General features: G+C 54.0%; 1 protein-coding gene across 1 annotated transcript in view; it reads left to right on the top strand.

Annotated features, from left to right (window-relative positions):
• Positions 1-4,295: 4,295 nt before the first annotated feature.
• Positions 4,296-26,719, top strand: part of LOC144752883 (proteasome subunit beta type-9-like) — a 193,208-nt gene continuing 170,784 nt past the window's right edge. The window contains exon 1 of the mRNA XM_078640712.1: positions 4,296-4,361. The gene's annotated coding sequence lies outside the window, so the exon portion shown is untranslated. The remainder of the gene's footprint in view (positions 4,362-26,719) is intronic.

The raw sequence follows: 26,719 nt of genomic DNA, 5'->3' as shown, positions 1-26,719 counted from the left end.
CGCCCTCCTCCAGAGCCTCCCCTAGCCCTTGGGGGGCTCTTCTTCCTCAGCCCCAGCAGAGCAGCCCCTCAGACAGCCTTCCTTTCAGCCCCACTTCCCTCACACAGCCATACTTCTCCCTCTTCTGGGGCCTCGCCCTCCTCCAGAGCCTCCCCTAGCCCTTAGGGGGGCTCTTCTTCTTCCTCAGCCCCAGCAGAGCAGCCCCTCACACAGCCCTACTTCTCCCTCTTCTGGGGCCTCGCCCTCCTCCAGAGCCTCCCCTGGCCCTTAGGGGCTCTCTTCTTCCTCAGCCCCAGCAGAGCAGCACCTCAGACAGCCCTACTTCTCCCTCGCCCTCTTCCAGAGCCTCCCCTGGCCCTTGGGAGGGCTCTTCTTCCTCAGCCCCAGCAGAGCAGCACCTCAGACAGCCCTACTTCTCCCTCTTCTGGGGCCTCGCCCTCTTCCAGAGCCTCCCCATGCCCTCGGGAGGGCTCTTCTTCCTCAGCCCCAGCAGAGCAGCACCTCAGACAGCCCTACTTCTCCCTCTTCTGGGGCCTCGCCCTCTTCCAGAGCCTCCCCATGCCCTCGGGAGGGCTCTTCTTCCTCAGCCCCAGCAGAGCAGCCCCTCAGACAGCCCTACTTTCAGCCCCACTTCCTTCTTCCGCCTAGCTGCGCGTGCACCAATGGGGGTTAGAGGATCTGTGCGCGTCATCAGTCGTTAGGCAGCCTCACTCGTCAAACTGTGCATTGTTTTTCCGCGCGTGGATCAATGGCGTTGAAGTTCTGTCCGCGTCATCAGTTGCCAGGGAGGTGTCTATCTCTGAAAGCTCCTGCGGAGACAGCCAGAGCCGTGAGAGGGAACCAATGGCGTGAGAGAAGTCATCGCCCGTCACCGGTTACCAGGGAAGTGTGTACCTCTGAAGGCTCTCGTGGTGACAGTCAGGGCCTCGAGTTGGAACCAATGGCGTGAGAGAACCTCATCCCGCGTCACCAGGTACCAGGCAGGCGTACAGCTGGAGCGAGCCGTCCGGAGCGTCCCGCACGGTGAAGTCAGCCAATGGCGTGTGCGTGCGTCCATAGCGTCAGCAGTCTCTGGCAGACGAGCGCGCGCATGGAATGGAGACCCCAGGCCATCAGAGCGGGGGAAGGAGAGAGAGCTGGATAGGTGCGCGAGGGCTCACGAGACAGCCGCGCGCCCCCTGGCGGGAGCGTCACGCACTGCACCCTGGGAGGCCATGGCGCCTGCCCACACCACTTTAGTTTCACTTTCACTACTGAGCTCCTGGGGCTGCAGCAAAGGCGAGGAGAGCGGGGATTAGAGGAGGAGGAGGAAGGCACCGACATGGCCAGCACGGCTGAGCCCTGGGGCACCGCCTGCGAGGTCAAGACTGGGGCAAGGAAGCTGCACAGACCCCCTTCAGAGCCGGCCCCATGTGGTGTTTACTTCCCAGCCACTCAGGCTGAGGGCGAGGGGTGCTGGGCGCAGCCATGACTTGCAGTTTTTAAAATAAAAAGCGCACCCCGGAGACCCCCGCCCTCCCCACAGACGGACCTTAACTTGGTTCTCACATATTTGATGTGCCTCCCTTTGTCACAGCTGCCCCTTGTGGCATTTCACCCTCAAGACATTAAGGGGCAGATTTATGAAGGCCTTGCACCGCCCGTGCGTCACTTTATTTGACGCAACGGCGGCGCAAACAATGCGCCCTATTTACAACGTGACGCATCTAGGAGATGCGTCACGTTGTAAAGCCCTGCGCCATAAGGAGGCGTTCCTGCGCAGGAACGCCTCCTAAAAGTGGCTGAGTGAAATCTATGAGATTTCACTCAGTGACTTTCAGGACAATGCTGCGTCAAAACCCTGCGCCTGCTTGAAGCAGGCGTAGGTCTTGACGCAGCATTGTGGAGATGGGGCACCCCGAGCCTTGCTGGAGCTGCGTCGCGCTTGCGACGCAGCTCCAGCAATGCGCCACCTTTACGGCACAGATGCGTCACGCATCTGTGCCGTTTTTGCCCCATGGTGCGCCGCATTTTAAATGCGGCGCACCATGGGTGGCGGAGCAGCGGCGCAGGATGACTGGCGCATCTCTGGGGATGCGCCAGTCATCATAAATCTGCCCCTAAGTATTGGCCCGGTGTGTGAGTGAGCTTCAGGCTTTCCGTCAGTGTCAACCCACCATACACCACAATCTTCTCAGCTAGTTCTGATGACACAGCTCCTCTAAGAGCAGAAAGGTTTTGCCATCTTAGTTTTCCTCAAAATAATACCCTTTGGGATAGTTTGCATTAAGGGAAGCAGGATCTAGTGGAAAAGTGGGAAGGAATTGGTTCGGGAATGTTCAGGAGTCACCCTACACCCACTTGCTTGTGAATTTAGAGAAAGCTCATAAGAAGCCTCTCTGGACCTGTGGATGAACAGAAGAAGGCTTGCATCGCTAAGATGTGTTAGTGAGTAAAATGTATTGGTCACTCCAGAATCTAGATTACAGACTTCTGGACCATGCACCCCGTGTTCTGAAAGAGGGCGCTATTGACGCGAGCAGAGGGGTGGAGTCAGGTTGAGTTAGCATCCCTACTCGGGCCAATGAAATAATGTCCCTTAATGATGATGTCTATGCTCATTGCTCAAGTATGAAGATGTTTGGGACTTGCCTCCAAGTTCATTAGCATAGAACCAGAGGTCATTCTTAGTGCTAACATGAGAGTTGGACATCAGATGATAACCAATTGCCTTTATCGGGACAGTTCCCACAGCATTCTCCCAATCACAGTCTCCAATAGGAGGGCAAGGCACACTTTGGATTGCTACCCTCCAAAGTCGAACTGTGGGGCATATTACCAACGTTAAGCGATATTTATCGCTAACGATGCTTAGCAACAAATTTTTTAACGCTAAGCATCGTCAGAAATTATCGCAGATAAACCTTGCTATTATCAAGGTTTATCGCAAATGCGATAAAAAACGGCCGCAATGCATGAATATCGCTGAAAAGTCAGCGATATTCATGCATTACCGAGCTAATGCTCTTAGCCATGTTATCCACCTCCCATTGGATAACATGGCTAAGAACTGCTCAGGGCAGGTGTTAGTTTTTGGAGATATTCGCGCTTAGCGCGAATATCTCCAAAAGTTGGTAATAGGAGATAGCGATGTTAGCGACTGTTTCCAGTCGCTAACATCTTGGCACGCCCACTTTGCATGTCATTAGTGATAAATATCACTGACATGCAAAGTGGGGCCCAAGATGGTCGCTATCTCCTACTAGCTGTCGCTAACTGGTGTTAGCGACAGCTAGGTAATAGGGAGATAATTTTATCTCCGCTTTCTTGGCTTTTAAAGCCAAAAAAGCGGAGATAAACCCCCTTGATAATATGCCCCTGTGTTCCTTTATTTCCTATGTGAGTTGACTGCTACTTTTTGGCATTCACAGAAGGCACTTACTCATTTTGGTATTCACAGAAGTTAGGAGTCCTAACTTTAGGTCTCCTAAATGCCTTCTGAGAATACCGAAAGTCTTAAAGTTAGGATTTTTTTCCGTTTAGGAGTAGTAAAGTTAGGAGTCCTAACTTTAGGACTCCTAACTTCTGTGAATACCAAACTGAGTAAGTGCCTTCTGTGGATACCAAAATGGTAGTAAGTTTAGGATTTTGTCTTAAGTTAGTTCTGTGAATCGGGCCCACAGTTTTTGGGGGTTTTAATACACCTTGTAGGAAATTGTCAGCCGGGTCACAGGAGCCCACTAAAGGTATGTGGTGGTCTGTAGCTGGTTCCGATACCATGACCTTGAATCCTATTCATGGCACAAGATATTCAGAAGATCCCATATCTTCTGAACCAGCAGTCATGGTCGGAATATGTCCTAGCTGAGGTACCCAGGGGTTTGAAAAGCATTTTCTTTCTGCCTTTGGCATTAGTGCCTCAATTTCTTTTTTTTTTTAGACTTTTTATAGAACACTTCCTCAGTGTACATTGGGCATAAATGGGTTGTCGTGTACAAAAAGATATTATAAAAGAAAAAAGTTCAGTATGAGCGGCATGTCAGCTAGGATGTATTGTACGAAGAATCGCCCCTACAGCAGTGATCAATACATTATGACATGGATTTGACAGTAGCCTCAGTTCCGCACCCCGCCTTTTCCTGATGACACCCTCCATCCACTGCATTGGCAAATTTTTTTTTTCAATGTCTTCTTCTATGTGTTTCACCAATTGCTTTTTCTACTAATTGAAACTCTCATGCCAGCCCAGGTTGGCAACTTTCGGTGCATAAACGGGCTGTGAAGGCTGCCTCTGACTGTGCCCTCTCTCCGCAGACCACCATCCTCGCCGTGGAGTTTGACGGGGGTGTTGTGCTGGCCTCGGATTCACGGGTGTCTGCGGGGTGAGTCCTACTACATATAGAAACCATAGGTTTACAAGATTGATTCTTACTATGGTATCCAATGATATAAAACAAGCCTGCATATAGTCTGCCTGCTGCTAACTACGGAAAGCCAGTGCCTGAAGGCTGGCATCAAGAGGGTTAGGAAAATAAGGCATTAAGAAACAGGGACAGGGTGGCAACTTTACCATAGTATATATGATACATTGCCCCCCCACCCCCTCCACGAGCTATTATGAAATATCCACTGATAACCACAGTGGGGTATGACAGGCACCACCCTCAACACTCCCCCATGAGGGAACATCCACCCATTACTGCTGTGACAGGCACCCTCCTCGACAGCCCCTCATGAGTCACTAGAAAACACCCACCACTTACCACAGTGAGTTGTGACAGGCACCCTCCTCGACAGCCCCTCACGAGTCACCAGGAAACACCCACCACTTACCACAGTGAGTTGTGACAGGCACCCTCCTCGACAGCCCCTCACGAGTCACCAGGAAACACCCTGCAAGTACCACAGTGAGTTGTGACAGGCACCCTCCTCGACAGCCCCTCACGAGTCACTAGGAAACACCCACCACTTACCACAGTGAGTTGTGACAGGCACCCTCCTCGACAGCCCCTCATGAGTCACCAGGAAACACCCACCACTTACCACAGTGATTTGTGACAGGCACCCTCCTCGACAGCCCCTCACGAGTCACCAGGAAACACCCACCACCTACCACAGTTAGTTGTGACAGGCACCCTCCTCGACAGCCCCTCACGAGTCACCAGGAAACACCCACCACTTACCACAGTGAGTTGTGACAGGCACCCTCCTCAACAGCCCCTCACGAGTCACCAGGAAACACCCACCACTTACCACAGTGAGTTGTGACAGGCACCCTCCTCAACAGCCCCTCACGAGTCACCAGGAAACACCCACCACTTACCACAGTGAGTTGTGACAGGCACCCTCCTCGACAGCCCCTCACGAGTCACCAGGAAACACCCTGCAAGTACCACAGTGAGTTGTGACAGGCACCCTCCTCGACAGCCCCTCACGAGTCACTAGGAAACACCCACCACTTACCACAGTGAGTTGTGACAGGCACCCTCCTCGACAGCCCCTCATGAGTCACCAGGAAACACCCACCACTTACCACAGTGATTTGTGACAGGCACCCTCCTCGACAGCCCCTCATGAGTCACCAGGAAACACCCTGCAAGTACCACAGTGATTTGTGACAGGCACCCTCATCGACAGCCCCTCATGAGTCACCAGGAAACACCCACCACTTACCACAGTGAGTTGTGACAGGCACCCCCCTCGACAGCCCCTCACGAGTCACCAGGAAACACCCACCACTTACCACAGTGAGTTGTGACAGGCACCCTCCTCGACAGCCCCTCACGAGTCACTAGGAAACACCCACCACTTACCACAGTGAGTTGTGACAGGCACCCTCCTCGACAGCCCCTCATGAGTCACCAGGAAACACCCACCACTTACCACAGTGATTTGTGACAGGCACCCTCCTCGACAGCCCCTCACGAGTCACCAGTAAGCACCCTACAAGTACCACAGTGAGTTGTGACAGGCACCCTCCTCGACAGCCCCTCACGAGTCAAATAGCACCTATTGAGGTCTTTTCGGGAATTCCAGATACACTGGGCGCACACCTTGGTAACCGCAAATGGTGACAAACAAAAAGTAAAAAATGGTGTAGGCAATGGGGCGAGTGGTAATACCTCACAACCACTCTGGAAGACCAGAAAACCGGTCTACAATGAATATGAACAACTGTGCCCCTGCACTTACACAATTGTGTACAATTTCAAGGTTCGTATATGATTGTATGCAAACAGTAGTGACATATAGCACATCAATCTAAACAATTGGTGGAGAACTGTAATTCAGTGACAAATTCATCTATTGAGACGGGTCAGTCAATCAACAGTCTAAAAGACACCCTCCTCGACAGCCCCTCACGAGTCACCAGGAAACACCCTGCAAGTACCACAGTGAGTTGTGACAGGCACCCTCCTCAACAGCCCCTCATGAGTCACCAGGAAACACCCACCACCTACCACAGTTAGTTGTGACAGGCACCCTTCTCGACAGCCCCCAGCGAACCACGAGGAAGCATCACCATTACCCCTGCAACAGACTCCTTCCTTAACAGCACCGCACTAGGCACTAGGAAATATTCACCAATTATGAATGTGAGCTTTGACAGACACCCCTCAACAGGCCCCTGTGATCGTGAAGGCACTAGGGAATGGTCACTAATTACCACTGTGAGCTGTCACAGACACCCTTCTTACCAACCCTCTGTAAGCCACGTGTTCAGAGACACTGCAAAAGAGAGGCTTTGACAGACACTCTTCCCACAGAACTCTAACCACTAGGGAAGCTCACTCATCGAGTCCCACTCCCTAAAGGGAACAACCGCACATCAAGGAAACAAAAACAGTATAACAGATAATTAGTAAAAGCGTGAGTAATATTCCACAATGTAGGATATCGGGGTGCTGAAATAACTGAAAGCACCTACTACCATTCGGTGCTGTCAGCAGGTTACATGAACATGCACATTGACATCTTTAAAAGCACAGTCGTAGCACACCCTTCTTAGTCACAAAGAATTCAAAAAAGCATATACCAAACGTGTATATATCATGACAAAATGTACTAAAATTCTTAAGTCCACAGGCGAGTGTATCCTATTCAGATCATGTATAAATTCTCACGGATCGTCCACGAATCACATCAATTGGAAAAGCTAATTTATTCAGTCAGATAGGACAAATTCCCAGCAGTTAGAGAAGCCAACACGTGTTTCGTCTGTACACATCTGTAGTCAGACTTTTTCAAGGCAAAATGGATGGAACGTACGCCAGGGTTCCACGACGCAAAGGGTCCTCCTCGCCAATAGTGTCCAGATATACACAGCCAACTAGTGGTATAATTCCTTGAATAGCTGGTGGGTCTGTAGTTGTATCCATGGTCCATGGTTGTTGGACCCGGCCTCATGGCGTGGTCCTACCCCTCCCGCATGGCGGGCCCCGGACGACACCAGCCCTCCTCCGGACCTCGGGCGGCCCATTCTGCCCGACCCTGCACGCCCCAACACCACCGATCCGGCTACCATCCCGGACCCCCATCATCGGCCTGGCCCCAGCGTAGGCCCCTCACGACCTAAGCACGAGGCCAGGCCCGACTCCATCTTGGGCCCACCACGTCACGACCGCGTGGCCTCGGCCCCAGCCTCGGCCCCAGCGAAGCCCAGACATCGAGGCACCAAGATCCACCCAGGTGGTCGAGTGGCCACTCGACAGATCCCGGAGGGAGAGGAGTTTCGATGGCTCCCCAGCCGTCCCCGGACGCCTGGTATCGATCGCCCTCCGGCCTCCCTGGGCGCTGGCTCCACCCCCCTGCTGGGTGTCTGGACACCATCATCTCGGCCCCTCTGGCCCCCAGGCGCGAGGGTCCGGACATCAAAGGACCTCCGTCCTATATCTGGGCCCGCCCCGGAGTAGGACGCCAGTTGTATCCTGGACTGGAAGCCCTGCTGACGCTGTCACGGCCGACACCAGACGAACTCATCCGTAACCCGACGACCTTCTGAGAGCCTGCTGGCGCTGCCGCGGCCTACCTTGCTGAAACATCCGAGAGCCTGCTGGCGCTGCCGCGGCCTACCTTGCTGAACCTTCCGAGAGCCTGCTGGCGCTGCCGCGGCCTACCTTGCTGAAACATCCGAGAGCCTGCTGGCGCTGCCGCGGCCTACCTTGCTGAAACATCTGAGAGCCTGCTGGCGCTGCCGCGGCCTACCTTGCTGAAACATCCGAGAGCCTGCTGGCGCTGCCGCGGCCTACCTTGCTGAACCTTCCGAGAGCCTGCTGGCGCTGCCGCGGCCTACCTTGCTGAAACATCCGAGAGCCTGCTGGCGCTGCCGCAGCTCGACCTCTCGGAACCCCCCGGCTCGAGGATTGAGAGCTGTGCGTAGGGTATCCCGTCCTCCGCCCAGAGTAAGACTGTCCCGCTACCTTACCCCTCTTTACGAGACTTTACAGATCCCTCGATCTGCTTGTACATACTACCAAAAACCCGCACCCTTTTACTAGCTATAAAAGCTTAAGAACTTGACCTCTTGTGTGGTGTCCATCTGTAGTGTTGTGATTACTCTGCTGTACGATCCTAGGAGAGGACCCTCATTCAGGAGGCCTCTCAGTAAACGCTCGGCTACTTCTCGACGGAGAGGTGGACCTAGGGGTGGTCAGTCAGACATCTTCTGCCTCCCCCGGGGTCGCCTTTCTAACATTGGTGGCAAGCCCTGGGATCCGAGCCCACGCAGATCGTACAGAGAGTGATTCACTCGCTACCCAGAAAAACCCACTGCGACCATGAGCACAGAATTCCAGAAGGAGAAAATGTAAGACTACAGTCACAAGGAGCTGAAGCAATTCTGCAAAGATCTAGGCATCGCTACCACTGGCTTAAGTACTAAAGAAGACTGTAAATCGGCCCTGCAGGCCTGGGTGGACGCCGGCGAGGCGCCACCCCCGAGGGAAGATAACCCGGGCCCGAACGGAGGCACGGAGGCTGCGACGAACCCAGCGGGAGGGAGACCCGCGAACCCAGACACGGGCCTCTCCCACGAAGATGCCAGAGAACAAGCGAAGAACCGGCTCCACGAATTGGAGCTCGTTCGACTCAGGCAAGAAGGAGAGATCCAACTGGCAGAAAGGAAGCTAGCCCTCGAGCAGCTACGGCTAGAAGGAGACCTGGAAGAAAAGCGAAGACAAAGAGACCTCGAGGAGAAGAAACTCATGCTCGAGCACGAGCGCGTCCTCAAAGAACTAGAATTTAAAGCCAAGGCAGGCGAGACTACCACCTCCGGGAGTAAGACCTCACCTCCCCCGGTGGACACGAAGGTGCACATACCCATGGATGTCGTCAAAGAGTACTATAAGAACGACGACATCCAGCAGTGGTTCAAAGCTTACGAGGTCGCCATGGCCGCCCATCGAGTACCCCTCAGGGACTGGGGTGCCGGCCTGTGGGGGAAGTTTATCAACGAAGGGAGAGACGCCCTGCTGGAGCTCCCTGATGCCGAGAGGACCTCGTACGAGCACATGAAGACCGCCCTCCTCACTCGCTACGGACTCACCCCCGAGATGTACCGGCAGCGATTCCGAGACTGCAAAAAAATCCCCGGTACCACGTGGATAGAATACGTGAACTATTACAGTAGAGCCTTCGAGGGGTGGACTCGGGGCTGCCAGGTCACCACCTACCAGCAGTTGGTCGACCTCATTCTATGGGAACACCTGTCCAATACCTGTTTCGTCGAACTCCGGCAGCACCTCCTCGACAGCAAATTGACTGAGCCACGAAAACTCGCTGTCGAGGCAGACCGATGGGCCAGCACCCGAGTTCCCCGGAACATGATGGGAGATTACGGCCGGGGGTCCCCGGGGAACCACCGACCACGAGGTGGCGGAGTAGGCCAGAGCCGGGGTCGAGACACCCCCCAGGGGTCATCCCCTACCTCCACGTCGCCATCCCTGGCCCAGAGAGGGGGCCCCCAGCTAGGCCGGGGCCCCGCCCGAACGTTACGTGCCACAGATGCCAGCGACAGGGGCATTATGCGAATGACCCCCTCTGCCCGATGAACCAGCGACCCGGCACCACCGGGCCCCCAGCCCGCCAGATCACGGCAGCTGCCCTAGGTGAAGAAAGAAGGGAGGAAGAGGACGACGACCCCGAGCAGGCCGAGTGGGAGCCCGCCGCCATGACCTTAGCCTGCCTGGGTACTCACGACATGATCCCCCGAGGGCCGATCCCCGGCAACACCCAGAAGTACCGCCAGTGGGTCACCATCAACGGTCGCCGGACCGAAGCCCTCCGTGACACTGGGGCCAGCGTGACAGCGGTCCGCTGCCATCTGGTGACCCCGGAACAGATCCTTCCAAACGTCCTGTGCCCAGTCCGATCCGCAGATAACTCCGAAACTATGTGTCAGATGGCCCGCATCCCCTTCGAGTGGGGGGGAGTGTCGGGCGTGCTGAAAGTGACTGTCCGCGACGATGCCCCCGTGGACTGCCTCCTTGGGAACGACCTGGAAAGTTCCCCATGGGCTGGCGTCGAACGAAGAGAGCACCTGGGGATGCTAGGCCTTCCCGAGTGGGTCTGTGCGACCACCCGCTCCATGTCCGCCCGAGCCTCCGCCCCAGCGGGGGAAGCTCCAACAGAGGAGCCAGAATGGCCCGCACCTCCGCCGCCCGTCGTCCCCGAGGACGCCGACACCGGGCCCGGCCCCCAAGGGCCCGACCAAGAAGATCTCACCGAGATCGACCGCCTCCCGGAACTCGCTCAATGGCGCGAAGAAGGTGGCCCCACCCGCGAACAGTTCCGGCAGGAACAGAAAACCTGCCCCTCCCTCGAGGGGATGCGACAGCAAGCCGCTACGCAAGCCGCTGGAGACCCCGCGGGGTCCCACTGGGTCTATTGGGACAACAACCTCCTTTACAGTGAGCAGAAGATTGCCGAGCTAGGGGCCGGCCGGGTGCTGGTTGTACCCCTCCGGTTCAGAGACTTCCTCCTGAACTTAGCACATGATGTGCCCCTCGCCGGGCACCTGGGCCAGGACAAAACTTACAGCCGCCTGGTGACCCATTTCTACTGGCCAAAAATGCGCACTGATGTACAGAACCGTTGCAGGACCTGCCCGACCTGTCAAGCCAGCGGGAAGAGCGGGGGGAAAGTCAAAGCCCCGCTCCAGCCGTTCCCTGTGGTAACCACCCCCTTCGAGCGAGTGGGAATAGATATCGTAGGACCCCTGGATCCTCGCACCTCGCAGGGGCACCGTTTCATCCTCGTCCTGGTGGACCATGCCACCCGCTATCCTGAGGCCATCCCCCTCCGAACAATCACGGCCCCCGTGGTGGGCCGAGCCCTCATGAGCATCTTCTCCCGAGTCGGCTTCCCCCGAGAAGTCGTGAGTGATCGGGGGTCCAACTTCATCTCGAAGCATATGCGGTCCCTATGGCAACAGTGCGGGGTCGCATATAAGTTCACCACCCCGTATCATCCCCAGGGAAATGGACTAGTGGAACGCTTTAACAGGACAAAATAGTGGAGGAAACAGGGCTTTTAATGTTTTCCTACGCTGATGATTCCCAGCTGCTTTTTTCTTTATCAGCTGCAGATTCTGATAATTCCTCCACCCTACAACTCGGACTCTGTAAAATCGCCGACTGGATGCAAAAAAACTTCCTAAAACTTAACGGCGAAAAAACCGAGTTAATCGTGTTGGGCAAAAATAAAGAACTTTGGGGACCCCAACATTGGCCAACTGAAATGGGCACCCCCCCTACCCCGGTTACTCATGCTCGCAACCTGGGCGTCATTATTGACGACTCACTCAGTTTACATCAGCAAGCGGTAAAGACTTCAGCCACCTGCTTTGCCATATTAAAATGGCTAAAAAAGATCTGTTGGATGCTGCCTGAAAACACCAAGAAAACAGTTGTCAATGCCCTAATAACATCTAGGCTAGATTATGGCAACGTTTTGTACCTGGGGGCGAACAAAGCTACTGTCCGCAGGTTGCAATCAGTGCAAAATGCAGCAGCCAGACTTCTCTGTAAAATTCCCATCTCTACTCCAACCACTAAATACATCAGGAAGTTACACTGGCTAAAAATTGAAAACCGAGTTAAATTCAAATCTCTATGTTTTATGCACAGGATTTCCACCAACACCGCTCCTAAATATCTGCAAAACCTGGTGCGCCCCTACCGTCCTTCCAGATCTCTTCGGTCTTCCACGGCAAATCATTTTGAAATTCCAAGGACCAGGCTGTCACGCATGGGTGGCAAGTCCTTCTCATTCCTAGGACCTTCGCTCTGGAATTCAATGCCACATACATTGCGGTCTGAGTCGAATTACATCACATTCAGAAAAGCCTTAAAAACATGGCTCTTTAACATCTAGTTTCTGTAACCGCATTGCTATTGGGATCTGCCGCGCCGGGAAACCCTTTGTTGGGTAGCTGTGCGCATTACAAATGTAAACAAATAAATAAATAAACACTGAAGGGAATGATCAAGGGCCTAGAAGAGCCCCTCCGGCGCAAATGGGATGTCCTGCTGCCCTGCCTCCTGTTCGCCTACCGAGAGGTACCCCAGAAATCCCTGGGGTTCAGCCCGTTCGAACTCTTGTACGGACACCCGGTTCGAGGCCCCCTTAGCCTGGTCAAGGAAGGCTGGGAGACAGCAGTTCGAGATGCCCCACCGGATGTCTCCCGGTACCTCCTGACACTCCGCAATCAGACTCGGAAGTTCAGGGAACTGGCCGAGGCCAACCTGGAGGCCAGTCAGGAGGAGATGAAACGCTGGTATGACCAGAACGCCTCGTCCATCGAGTTCGAGCCGGGCCAGCAAGTCTGGGTCATGTCCCCGGTTGAACCGTGTGCCCTCCAGGACAAATGGACGGGGCCCTTCAAGGTGGTGGAGCGCAAGAGCCCCGTCACCTACCTGGTAGACATGGAGTCCCCCAGGAACCCCCTCCGGGTTCTACACACTAACCGGCTCAAGCCGCACTTTGCACGCACTGAACTGAGCCTGCTGCTGGCGACCGATGACGGAGCTGAAGACGGCTCCGAGCCACTACCAGATCTCCTCAGCACCACCGAGAAAGACGGCTCCTTCGAAGGGGTCCGGCTCTCCTCTACCCTGACCCCAGAGCAGCAACAAGACTGTCGGAAGCTGCTGGGGCAGTTTGCGGATCTGTTTTCCCTCACGCCGGGGGTCACCCGGTGGTGTGTCCACGATGTGGACACCGGAGACAGCCCCCCTGTGAAACAACGAGCTTTTCGAGTGCCCGACCGGGTTCGGGCCTACATCCAATCCGAGGTGGCCAAGATGTTGGCCCTGGGGGTAGTCGAACCCTCCAACAGTCCCTGGGCCAGTCCCGTTGTCCTGGTCCCAAAAGCTGCTTCCCCCGGAGCAGCGCCCGAGCTCCGGTTCTGTGTTGACTACCGGGGACTGAATGCCGTCACCAGGACCGACGCACATCCCATCCCCAGGGCGGATGAACTGATCGATCGCCTCGGGGCCGCCAGATACCTCAGCACCTTCGATCTCACGGCGGGGTATTGGCAGATCGGCCTTACCCCTGGTGCCCAAGAACGATCGGCCTTCTCGACGCCAGATGGCCACTATCACTTCAAAGTGATGCCCTTCGGCATGAAAAATGCGCCGGCCACCTTCCAGAGGCTAGTAAATCAGGTGCTGGCCGGACTAGAAGAATACAGCGCCGCCTATCTCGATGACATTGCGGTGTACAGCCTTCACTGGGATGAGCACCTGTCCCACCTCTGGGAAGTCCTGACGGCCCTCCGGCGGGCTGGACTAACCATCAAGGCCAGCAAATGCCAGATAGGCCAAGGGTCCGTGACCTATCTAGGACACCAAGTAGGGAACGGTCAAGTAGCTCCCCTCCAACCAAAGGTAGACGCCATCCGGGCCTGGGAGCCCCCGGTCACCCAGACCGCCGTCCGAGCCTTCCTGGGGCTCACCGGATACTATCGGCGATTTATAAAAGACTACGGGAGAATTGTGGGGCCCCTCACAGAACTGACCTCAAAGAAACTACCCCAGAAGGTGCACTGGACCCCCGCGTGCCAGACAGCCTTTGAGACTTTAAAGACTGCCATGTGCACCGCCCCTGTGCTCCAGGCCCCCGACTACAGCAGAGAGTTTGTAGTCCAGACCGACGCCTCGGAGCACGGCAACGGGGCGGTCCTGTCCTAAGTTAACCCCGAAGGAATCGACCGGCCTGTGGCCTTCATCAGCCGACGCCTCCTGGCAAGAGAACAGCGGTGGAGCACCATCGAGAGGGAAGCCTTTGCCGTGGTGTGGGCACTCAAGAAGCTCCGGCCCTACCTCTTCGGCACCCACTTCCGAGTCCAGACCGACCACCAGCCCCTGCGTTGGTTGATGCAGATGCGGGGAGAAAACCCGAAACTGCTGCGCTGGTCCATCTCTCTACAGGGGATGGATTTCACTGTGGAGCATAGCCCCGGCAACGACCACGCCAATGCCGACGGCCTGTCCAGATTCTTCCGCCTCGGCGAGGAGAATCCCCAAGAAAATGGGTGACTCTCCCCTGCCTTCAGCTGGGGGGGACGCGTGTTGGACCCGGCCTCATGGCGTGCTCCTACCCCTCCCGCATGGCGGGCCCCGGACGACACCAGCCCTCCTCCGGACCTCGGGCGGCCCATTCTGCCCGACCCTGCACGCCCCAACACCACCGATCCGGCTACCATCCCGGACCCCCATCATCGGCCTGGCCCCAGCGTAGGCCCCTCACGACCTAAGCACGAGGCCAGGCCCGACTCCATCTTGGGCCCACCACGTCACGACCGCGTGGCCTCTGCCCCAGCCTCGGCTCCAGCGAAGCCCAGACATCGAGGCACCAAGATCCACCCAGGTGGTTGAGTGGCCACTCGACAGATCCCGGAGGGAGAGGAGTTTCGATGGCCCCCCAGCCGTCCCCGGACGCCTGGTATCGATCGCCCTCCGGCCTCCCTGGGCGCTGGCTCCACCCCCCTGCTGGGTGTCTGGACACCATCATCTCGGCCCCTCTGGCCCCCTGGCGCGAGGGTCCGGACATCAAAGGACCTCCGTCCTATATCTGGGCCCGCCCCGGAGTAGGACGCCAGTTGTATCCTGGACTGGAAGCCCTGCTGACGCTGTCACGGCCGACACCAGACGAACTCATCCGTAACCCGACGACCTTCTGAGAGCCTGCTGGCGCTGCCGCAGCCTACCTTGCTGAAACATCCGAGAGCCTGCTGGCGCTGCCGCGGCCTACCTTGCTGAACCTTCCGAGAGCCTGCTGGCGCTGCCGCGGCCTACCTTGCTGAAACATCCGAGAGCCTGCTGGCGCTGCCGCGGCCTACCTTGCTGAAACATCTGAGAGCCTGCTGGCGCTGCCGCGGCCTACCTTGCTGAAAGATCCGAGAGCCTGCTGGCACTGCCGCGGCTTACCTTGCTGAACCTTCCGAGAGCCTGCTGGCGCTGCCGCGGCCTACCTTGCTGAAACATCCGAGAGCCTGCTGGCGCTGCCGCGGCTCGACCTCTCGGAACCCCCCGGCTCGAGGATTGAGAGCTGTGCGTAGGGTATCCCGTCCTCCGCCCAGAGTAAGACTGTCCCGCTACCTTACCCCTCTTTACGAGACTTTACAGATCCCTCGATCTGCTTGTACATACTACCAAAAACCCGCACCCTTTTACTAGCTATAAAAGCTTAAGAACTTGACCTCTTGTGTGGTGTCCATCTGTAGTGTTGTGATTACTCTGCTGTACGATCCTAGGAGAGGACCCTCATTCAGGAGGCCTCTCAGTAAACGCTCGGCTACTTCTCGACGGAGAGGTGGACCTAGGGGTGGTCAGTCAGACATCTTCTGCCTCCCCCGGGGTCGCCTTTCTAACAATGGTCCTGACGTGATAGTGCTTCTGATTGTGGTAACTAGTAGTCCAAAACTCTATTGCCCCCAACTCGGGCCAGTAGTGCCGCACGTCTTGCTAAAAATGTAATCCTCCTGGCGATAGGGTAAAATGAACCCTTCTGCCCGCTTGAATTATTGTGTCGAAGTCCAAGAGTTCACCGGGCCGAACCCTGATAAGTCGGTCCCCTCTCAAGTCGAAGTGACTACTCCACACAGCGGTCCCTGTATTTCTTCGTAACAGCAAGGAAGATATCTTCCCACCCTCAGCTGTGACAGACACCCCCCGCTGTGACAGACACCCCCCGCTGTGACAGACACCCTCCGCTGTGACAGACACCCCCCGCTGTGACAGACACCCCCCGCTGTGACAGACACCATCCGCTGTGACAGACACCCCCCGCTGTGACAGACACCCCCGCTGTGACAGACACCCTCAGCTGTGACAGACACCCCCCGCTGTGACAGACACCCCCCGCTGTGACAGACACCCTCCTCATCGGCCCTGTGTAATCCACCGGCTGTAGAATATCTGATCTGCAACAGACTTCAGTTTTTGCTTCACCCACTACGGCTTCTCAGTGATATGTTTAAATTAAGCCAATAATGTATTTATGCATAAAGTCAGGCTTGGAGGACTTTCACTCAGTCCTCGCTGTCTCCTGCTCACTGAAAATAGACCCCGGGGCGCTTGAGATATTAGGACGTGAAGGGCTCTGCCCCCTTTCTGTTGATCTTCAGATGTGCCCCTCCCTTTCCTATTTCAAGTGCCTTTGTATATAATGCAGGTGAAATATGGCGGAACTGGTTATCTGTCATGTTTGTGACGAAGTGATTCACCTGCCAACTCTGAATCAAGCCCCTGGTGTCTCATGCAAGCGACACTCAATTAAAGCTTTCCTTTGAGCAGGTTGACAACCCCCTCCCAGGGGCGAGTCCACCTCCCCCGCCCCTGAACTTTAACTGCGTCCCTTTACCTTAAATCACACCACTTGACAACCTGCTATGGTGCCTTAGAAGGTCACAGTTTATTCCAACATAACATGGTCGTACATTTGAAATTCATTGGCTATTCATAAATATCCATGTTAACGCATGCGTTATTATCTTTGTCTCCTTCCTAGACAGTCTAGTCGCGGGAGGTCCTAAGCATCTGGGCCTCTGTGTCTGCGGTTCCAGGCTTCAACTTGCTACCGAAATGTGTGGGTGTCGATCGGGACCTGCACGGGCTGCAAGTGCCGTTCCGCTTGGCTTGGACCCTTTGCCGGCCCCTCCCTGCTCCTCCGGGGGCCCTGCTGTGCCGCATCCCAAGGACCCCGTGAAAGCATTTCATCTATTGTGCCTGAGGCTGCACCCTGACCTTCCACTCCCCCAGGACCCCTGCTGTGAGGCAACACAAGGGCCCTGTGGGAGGACCACATCTACTCTGTCATTGGCTTTGTGCCGTCCTTAGCTGCCTCCGTGTCCCTGCGGTGAAGCATCCCAAGGACACTGTGTGAGCCTATCTACCTCTAGTACTTTTTAGGTCGAGCGTCAGCGAAAGACCTATTGTCAGTCGTATTTGGGAATGTAGACACGAGAGGTGCAGGAGCGCAGAGCGCAGATTTCACCTCGTGGGCGCGCATGGCGCCATGCCCCTCTCGTGCCTCACTCCCATGTGCAAACACACTCACACAGCCACACTCACGCATGCACACATACACAGCCACACGCATACACAGGCACACACACACTGCATACACACACGCAGACCCACGCGCACACAGACAGACACACGCACAGACACATTCGAACACACACAGACACACGCGCGTACCCCCCCCCTCCCACTCACCGGGCTCTTTCGGCGTGTTCCATGTCTCCTCCGCAGCGCTGGTCTTCACCCGGGCCCCAGTTCCGTGTCTCCTCCGCAGCGTTGGTCTTCACCCGGGCCCCAGTTCCGTGTCTCCTCCGCAGCACTGGTCTTCACCCGGGCCCCCTCCCGGGACTTCAGATGCCGCACTCCGCTTTGGTGCCGGGGCTCGGAGCGCGCATGCGCGGGCAGCCCCCACCCTCTCACAACGAGCAGCTGACTTTTCCCAGAGAAGCTTGGGTTTTACGTCTCATTGATAACTTCAGACTAACGCTTTTTTTCAGGTTTACATAACAGGAACTCGATCCGAAGGTATTGGAGCGCTTTACATGAGCGCAAGTTACGTTACCCAAGGCACATTTACTTTTTGTTAAACAGGGAGAGCTTAAGTGATTTGCCCAGAATCACAGGATGTTGAGCTGACGCCGAGGGTCGAACCTGTTTACCCTGCTCCTAAATCGGCAGCTCTGGCCGTTAGGCTACATACTCACCACTCTCCAGTCATTAAATATCAATTTCTTACCAGTGTCTTGGTTACCATGCCCCCAGCTACTTTTTGAATCAGAGGTGAAAGGCACACGGTGAAACAATCTCTAAGTGTATTTTGTCGACTTTCAATCCGTGTATTCCCTTTGCTTTGCTACTGCGGAATAAGCCTCCTGCTATGAACTGACAAGGCCAATAAGCAGAGGTAAATTATCGCATTGGAGAATAAAGCCTAGGAAAACCAATCTAGACAAGGCATCTTCATTTTATTGACCATTAAAAGGTCATTCGTGTGACCTCTAGCCACTCACGGAGTGGAGCTCGGCATCTACGTCACCACGCCGCTGCCCGGGTCACGGGAGATCAAGTACAGCGTGCATGCAGCCCTGTAGTAAAACTAGCGGCTTTGAACCTGGAACTCTAGAGCCTCTCAGGTTTCACTTTTATGTGCAAGACCACAAAGGTATGCTGCCAGCAAGAAAGCTGAACTGATTAGCCTTCCCCTTGATCAATGGTATGGCTAATGTTCAGAGCCACCTCCACTGCTGCTTGGGAAATGATCACCTTGGAGCAAAACACGCGCTCATTAAAAGTAAAAGTAAAGGTTAGTATTATAATGTAATGGAGCCGGCTGGACCCCAAAACCCACTCTCCATCCGGAGGTAGTAGGGGAAAAATACAGATTTACCGAACTCGCCTTGGAAAGGATATATTTTTATTTTAACCGTGAAGTTGTCAAATTAATTTGTGCCGTTGCATTTAATAAAAAATATATAATTTTTGAAGTGATGAAAATCTGCAACTTTGTTAACAGGAGGGAATACAAATGCACTCATTTCTTTGCGTGTTTTTTGAGCAAATGCTAAAGGAAATTGGGATTGCATTTTGGAGTATAAAGTGCATTTCGTTACATTGTTTTATTGTGAATAGAAAATGAGCACACTTCGTTTTTGGCAATCTATTTAATTTCAGTACAGAAGATCAACTCGGCCCTAGGCGTGGCATGGCGACAGCTTTAAATGACTCGCCAGCCTTGTGTAAAACAAAAACACCAAAAATGCATACATATATAGATACATACATAGAACGATTTTGGATCAGCAGTCTCCATCCATTGATCTGTTTCCCCACCATTCCCTTCATTTTTATTTGCACGTTCAATCCCAGAACAGAATGAGTTTGAGCTATTGGCATTGTATATGGCAATTCCTTTCATTTATGTTTTAAAAACCAATACGTAAATAAAAGGCATTGTCATTTACAATGCCAATAGCTCAAACTCTCACAAATGCGAGACCTATTGCATTGCAAATGCTTGTTCTCTCTTTTTGTCTAACTGTGCTATGTTTCTTCCACCATGCTGCCTACGGTGTCCCGACAGGATGGAGCTTCCCCTTCTCTCTCTTGCTCCTTCCCTTTTCCGAGAAACCCATCTGCTTGAGTACCCCTACGATGTTTAACAGGAACATATCCATCCCAACCCCCGTCAGGTGTTCTCCGTCATCCAGATGATAGCCCAGGGATCTCATGTGGATGAACCCCCAGCCATTGGCCTTACATATTTTTGCCATGGTGATGTTTACTTTTCGCCTGGACTTCTCTACCGCCCCCAGCTCTAGTGCCCCCTTAATGCTTTACACACTATTATCTCTGAGAAAACTATTTTGGCTGGGCTCACCAGTCTGACGAGGGATGTCAAGCCCACCTGCATTTTCTCGAGGACCCCCCTCCTACCTATGGCTGCCAGTTCGTCCCCCCCCAGGTGTATCATCACGCCATCCTGTTTGCCACCTTCCCCGATAGCTTCTTGCGCCAGGGAGAGCAGTTGGTCCCAATTCATTCCTGATCATCCCAGTCAGGTTACTTCCGTGTCCCGAAGCCAGATTCCACTGAACTCACGTCTGGCCGCTGCCCACCATTGTGCGCGCGTTACGTAGGAGTGCCCTATGATCCAGAACTTGTCGTTCAGCCGGACCTAAATAGGGTTATGGGCGAGAGACCGGACTTTGCTCATTGTGGGGCGTATGTAATGTTTAAATGCTCTGAATGCCCAGCGTTCTATACCCTTTATTTGGCCTGCCCCTAAACCTAGCTCTGCGGCCGTGGTTGCTGTCCCAATTCAGAATGAATGGGACTCGAAAGCCTTAGCCGGGAGCCCTGTCCTTTCCAGCACCCTTCTCATCACTGCTATGAATTGGAACTGGCTCAAATAGTACCCGTCCCCATGTGTCAGCAGCGGCCCCCGATAGTGTTCCCCGGGTTGCATGTATCTTTGAACTAAGCACGCTGGGCAGCAAGACTTGTCCCTGATGCTGTTTATCCTCTTGGTCCACCTTCCCCTGCCTGCCTGGTCTGTCTTTGACAGCCGCAGGAGGATGTTCATGTGCCCTTTTCCTAGCTCCACGTCGGCCCAACGCATGCATGCTGCATCTGGATTGTCTACTGCCACCAACTCGCTGACCCTGTAAGCCCCAAAGAAGGCCAATGTGAACGCTGCCCTAAAGACTGTGACCTCTAGCTCATTGGTGCATATCTCATCCAGTGCCCCCACCACCTGCTGCAGTGTTGCAAAGTGAATGGGACGCCTGCTGTCCCTCTTTGCTTGTTGCAATCTGTTCCTGCCTGTCAGAGCCATCCTACATCGGAAAGACCTTGTCAGATCCTCCCCCGCCGCCATCTATGTATAATATGCAGCTGCAATAAAATGGGCTTGGGCTCAGGATTTCGTCTTTCCTGTTGTGAAGGCCCATTCTATGAAGCACAAGACCACTTCTTGCCCTGCTAGCCGGCACCCGTAACCCCTGTTATGTCAGCAAATGTCGCCCGCACTTACAGTATCGGCGCTCTGTCTTTGGGGCCAGGGCGTTGTCCAGCATTCTCTTTATCCCAGGTCCACCCATGCCAATGCCTCCTCCGGCACTGGGGTCATCCCTCGGTCCACGTCTGGGGCAAGTTCCCGGAATCTGTCCCACTGAAAACGAGAAATGGCATCCACAATTGAGTAGTCTATTCCTGGGAGGTGTCGAGCCCTAAGCGCGATGTTTGCATTTATCTGGCTGTCCACTAGTTTTTGCAACAGTTTTAACACTTCCGGACACTCCAGATGTGGATTGCTAGCACCATAGGGAATAACTCCAGCTAGGAGATGTTGGCAGTCATCCCTGCCATCTTCCAGCTCTCAGGCCATGCCCTGGCTGTCCACACCCTGCCCTGGATGTTCCCGAAGCCGAACCCTCCTGCCGAGTCTTTGTGAAGCTCTAGTTGGTCGGCCTGCACTCTTGGCTCCCCACATGAGGATCCCGTTGAAATTGGTTAGGAACGTTTCCCATTGCCCCAGGTCTTCTTTTACCCCCTGTGTCAGGCGTACCCTGTGGTGTTTCTGTGTCACTCCCCTAATCATTCAAGCTAGGCGTCTCGCGGAGTGCGCCCCGCGAGAATTACCCTCATGGCAAAATTCAACTTCCCCAGCAGCTGTTGTACTTCACCTAGTGACGCCGCCTTTTGCTGCCTTAGCCGGCCAATGGTCGGCCTTAGATCTGCCACTTTCTCAGGAGGAAGCCTGCATGTCCCAGCCACCGAGTCCAGTTCTATCCCTAGGAAGGACAGTTTCGATGTTGGTCTCTCTGTCTTGTCCTGGGCGAGTGTGACCCCCAGTTCCTGTGTCAAGCCTATGAAGTAGTTGAGGAGGTTTGCTCATTCCTCCGTGCCTGCCCTACTGATGAATAGGAAATCATCCAGGTAGTGGACCCTCCCCGCCTGCCAGGGCCCATGTTCCCAGTTCCCTCTCCAAACAAAAAACCGCTAAAAGCCTCAAAATAAGCGCATGAAATGGAGCAACCCATCGGTAAGCATATATCATAGTAGTAGTGGCCGTCCAGTCGGAACCCCAGCAGAGGGAAGCTCTCCGGGTCTACAGGCAAGAGGCAGAAGGCTGATTCTATGTCTGTTTTTGCCAACAGTGCCCCCCTCCCTGCCTGTCTTATTAGGTCTACCGCATCGTACACTGATGCGTATGCTACTGAGCTACTCACTTGATCCAGCCAATCATTGATGGAGTCCCAGTGGGGGTGCGACAGATGGTGTATTGTGAGAAGTTGGCCTGATAGGTGATGTTTCCAATTCTGGAACCACAGGTTATCAGACCAAACAATCCCTTATGGTGTCTGGTTGTAAGTCAACCTTGTTAGACAAGCTATCCTAGGGGTAGCATGGACTAAGCAGCCTAAAGGCTTAACTTAAGAGGTCGTGTTAAGCGAGCTGTTTTACCACATACAATCCTGTAATATCAAATGAAAGGACACCACATAAGTATATATTATAAAAATATATGTATTTATTACTAAAAACAATCCCCAGTATTCTTTATGAATAAAGGGGCACAAGCGTTAAATCAAAAGCACAGTTTAAACATACAAAGTTGCACAATTATGGATGAGGGCGGGGGCCACTCAAACCATATACTAAACAAGTGGTATAAGAGATACCAATCGAACAGTGGTTAGGCCTAGGGCCTAGGGAATCGCTGGGAGCAGTCGGGACAAGCAATGCTGAAGTCGGGAGAGGCCCACGGGATTCGGGAGCAGTGCGGAAAGCGCACGCATGCACCAATGTTAACCAATGGTGCGTAAAAGTTGTAAAGTTAAAGTTTAAGGACACTTCCGCTGAACCTAGAGGAACAAAACTTAAGACACAGACCCTAGCGATGGTACCAGTGTGGGAACACCGGCGGAGCAAAGTTACCTCACCCACAGGAAGCGGGTGCACAGGGTCGAAGTTGAGTCGGGTTTCGTCACGCAGGCTCTTGGTGCTTGAAGCTGAAAGGGCTGCAGGCGGGGTGAAAGAGAAGTGTCCGGTGGAGTCCAAGGGTGGACTCGAGTCGAAAAGTACCTGAAAGCAGAGGGGACAGAGTCTGGGTCACTCAGCAGTGACCAGGGTGGAACCAGGACGGAACCAGGCAATGTCGGGCGCAATCAGGTGGTCGTCGAGGAGCTTCTCTCCGCTGTCACGTGAGCTCTGGGGCATCTGCGACGTCCAGGAGCGGGTCACGATCTGTCCCACGAGGGCTCTCACCGTCGGCGCAGTCGGCTTCAAGTTTGGAGCAAACAACACTTGGCAAGAGCAATCCACGCGGAACCGGGAGATTGCTTCTCACTCGAACCAGGAGGGTCAGAGTGGGGGCTCCTTTTCAGGGGAGCTGGTGCAGATCTGGAGCAACCAGATTTGCAGGTCGAATTTCAAAGTTCGTCGGCACAGGGGCCACTAGCCGGCTGGCAAGTGACCGGGCCAACGTGTTGAGCCAAAAGAAGCAGAAGGGCCCCACGCAGCACTCGTCGAGTGTGGAGGGCTGAACTTCGGTGCAAGTGTGGCTCAGGGTTGGGGCTTCTCAAACCCCGGTGTACAGCTTCGAGGGTCACTCGTGGGCTGCACGGTCAGCGTCTCGTGGTCTTTTGAAGATGGCGTGCCCCACGCTTCCGGTCGCCTCCACGGGTCTCAGCTCTGCAGGGACTGTGGATCGGGCTGTAGGAAGGCAGGCAAGCTTGATCTCGTCGATCTCTGTTGCTCGAGTTCCGGTGGGAACTGCAACAAAGCAGACGTCGAAGGCTGGATGGTGCCTGTTTGCACAGGGTGGTCACTCCTTGACCACAAGGGAGATTCTTCAGTCTTCTACGTTGAGTAGGATGTCGAAGGGTCCAGAGTTTCGTTTCTTATGTTTCATCAGGATAATCTGCAGTGCATTGGCACTGCTCCCAGTCTTATACTAATTTTGGGGGCTGGATTACCTGCTAGGTCCCCTCCTATGGGTGGGACCCAGGAAGTGGGTGGATACACCCCCTTCCTTTGATCCAGGCCGCCCTGGCACGAGGGCTGGAGTGCCCCAGAACCGGTTTGGCCGGATTATGCAAGGGGCAGCCTTGTGCGCCCCAAGCAGTGTCTGGTTTCTTTCAAACCTCCCTGCTACAATCCACTATCTCCTGTCTGGAGGGTGGTAACACCCCCTGCGACAGGAAACCCTTTGTCCAAGCCCCATTTGGCTGAGTTTCGGTCAGCTTCAGGGGGTCAGACTCTTGTCTGTGGCAGAGGCATCCATTTTGTGGATCTAAGGTCCTTTTAGAAATTAACCGCATTTAAGTAAAGTAACATGTCTTACCCCTCTAGAGGGGTGGAATGCTATCCCCGTCGCCAGAACTGGCGAGGGGATAGTATTCCAAATCGTATGACACCTTACACGACATGTTTTGATAAAGCCAAACCAGAGTTGCTATATAACCGCGAGGATTATAAGGCACTTAAGAGTATATGGTATGGCATTATCCTGAAACAGCTTAGGGAGTTGTTCCCGACAGCTGCAGACAGGCTCAGCTCATGCTAGAGCTCCATCTCACATTAAACCACGCACTCTGCCTCCAGGATTGATGAGGCCTTCCATAGGAGTGGCTCACAGGTTAATATGTGTCCAGATATAGGTTTAGATATAGGTATACCATATCTAAGTAAGGGGTGATTACACCACCTTACCCCAGCTGAGTGATCAGCCAGTTGTGTCAATTTAAGAACCAGCCAGGGGTGGCAAAAGATATGCTGCAGCCCCTGGTAGGCCTTGGTGGCCCCTATGCCCTGGGCACCTATAGTGCATTATACAGGGGCTGACAAGGAGTCCATTTCCAATTGTGGTATGTGCCTATAGCACATGTATCAGTAATTTAGTGAGAGAACAGCAGGCTGGGGGTCTGATCAGCAGGCCCACAGCCTCAGTAGTCGAAAACCAGTGAAGCAAAAAGCAAACATTTGGGGTGACCATAGGATAGCAGACCCTACTCTCCTACACAACCCCCCCCCCAAACGCAGGGACATTAAACTGACCTTGACCAGATAAGTCTTCATGTTCTAAGTGGAAGTACCTGGAGAGACCATCTGCATTACCATGGTCAGTCCCTGGGCGGTGCTCCACTGTAAAGTCCATCCCCTGTAGGGAAATGGACCACCTGAGCAGTTTGGGATTTTCACCCTTCATCTGATTGAGCCACAAGAGGGGCTTATGGTCTGTCTGAACTAGGAAGTGAGTTCCAAACAAGTAGGACCTCAACTTCTTCAGGGCCCAAACCACAGCAAAGGCCTCCCTCTCAATGGCTGACCAACGTTTCTCTCTGGGGGTCAGCCTTCTGCTAATAAAAGCAATGGGCTGGTCTTGACCATCTTGATTAAGTTGTGAGAGCACAGCTCCCACCCCCAACTCAGAAGCATCTGTCTGTACAATGAACTGTTTGGAGTAGTCAGGACTCTTCAGGATAGGTGCAGAGCACATGGCCTTCTTCAGGTCATCAAATGCCTTTTGACAGCTAACTGTCCACTGAACCTTTTTTGGCATCTTCTTGGATGTCAAGTCATTTAATGGTGTCACTATAGACCCATAGTTTTTCACAAACTTTCTGTAATACCCAGTCAGGCCCAAGAAGGCTCTGACTTGTGTCTGGGTAACTGTAGGAGCCCAGTCCTGTATGGTCTGGATTTTGCTCTCCAGTGGCTGAACCTGACCCCCACCTACTAGGTGGCCCAGGTACACAACCTTACTCTGCCCTATCTGGCACTTAGTAGCCTTGATAGTTAGGCCTGCCTTTTGCAGAGCCTCCAAAACCTTCTTCAGGTGGATCAGGTGATCCTCCCAGGTGGAGCTAAAGACAGCAATATCATCTAGATATGCTGCACAAAAGTCATCCAACCCAGCAAGGACTTGGTTCACCAACCTTTGGAAAGTGGCAGGTGCATTCTTCAAACCAAAGGGCATTACCACAAACTGATAATGTCCACTAGGGGTAGAGAATGCTGTTTTGGCTTTTGACTCCTCAGCTAGTCTGATTTGCCAGTAGCCAGCTGTCAAATCAAATGTGCTCAGAAACTTGCCAGAAGCCAATCTGTCAATGAGCTCATCTGCTCTTGGAATGGGGTGAGCATCTGTCCTAGTGACAGCATTGAGACCCCTGTAGTCCACGCAAAATCTCATTTCTCTCTTTCCATCTTGGGTATGAGGTTTTGGCACAAGGACTACTGGGCTGGCCCATGGGCTCTCTGATGGCTCAATCACTCCAAGCTCCAACATCTTTTGCACCTCAGCCTTGATGCAATCCCTGACATGGTCAGGTTGCCTGTAGATCTTATTCTTCACAGGCAGACTGTCACCAGTGTCCACCACATGGGTGCACCAGTCAGTCTGGCTGGGTATGAGTGAAAACAAATGCCTGTGGGCCTGCAAAACTTGTCTGCAGTCCATCTGTTGCTGGTCAGTGAGGCTGCCTGCCAAGGCTACTCCATCAACTGAACCATCATCAGGGTTCTGAGAAAGCAGGTCTGGGAGAGGGTCACTCTCTTCCTCCTGATCCCCATCTGTGGCCATGAGCAAGCTCATGTCCTCCCTGTCCACAAATGCTTTCAAACGATTCACATGGATTACCCTGTGAGGGCTCCTAGGGGTTCCCAAGTCAACCAGATAGGTGACTTCTCCCTTTTTCTCAATGATA

Source organism: Lissotriton helveticus, chromosome 5_1 (assembly GCF_964261635.1).
Source record: "Lissotriton helveticus chromosome 5_1, aLisHel1.1, whole genome shotgun sequence".
Taxonomy (NCBI): Eukaryota; Metazoa; Chordata; class Amphibia; order Caudata; family Salamandridae; genus Lissotriton; species Lissotriton helveticus.
The sequence above is the reverse complement of the archived record's forward strand: the minus strand, read 5'-3'. Positions and strand labels throughout refer to the sequence as shown.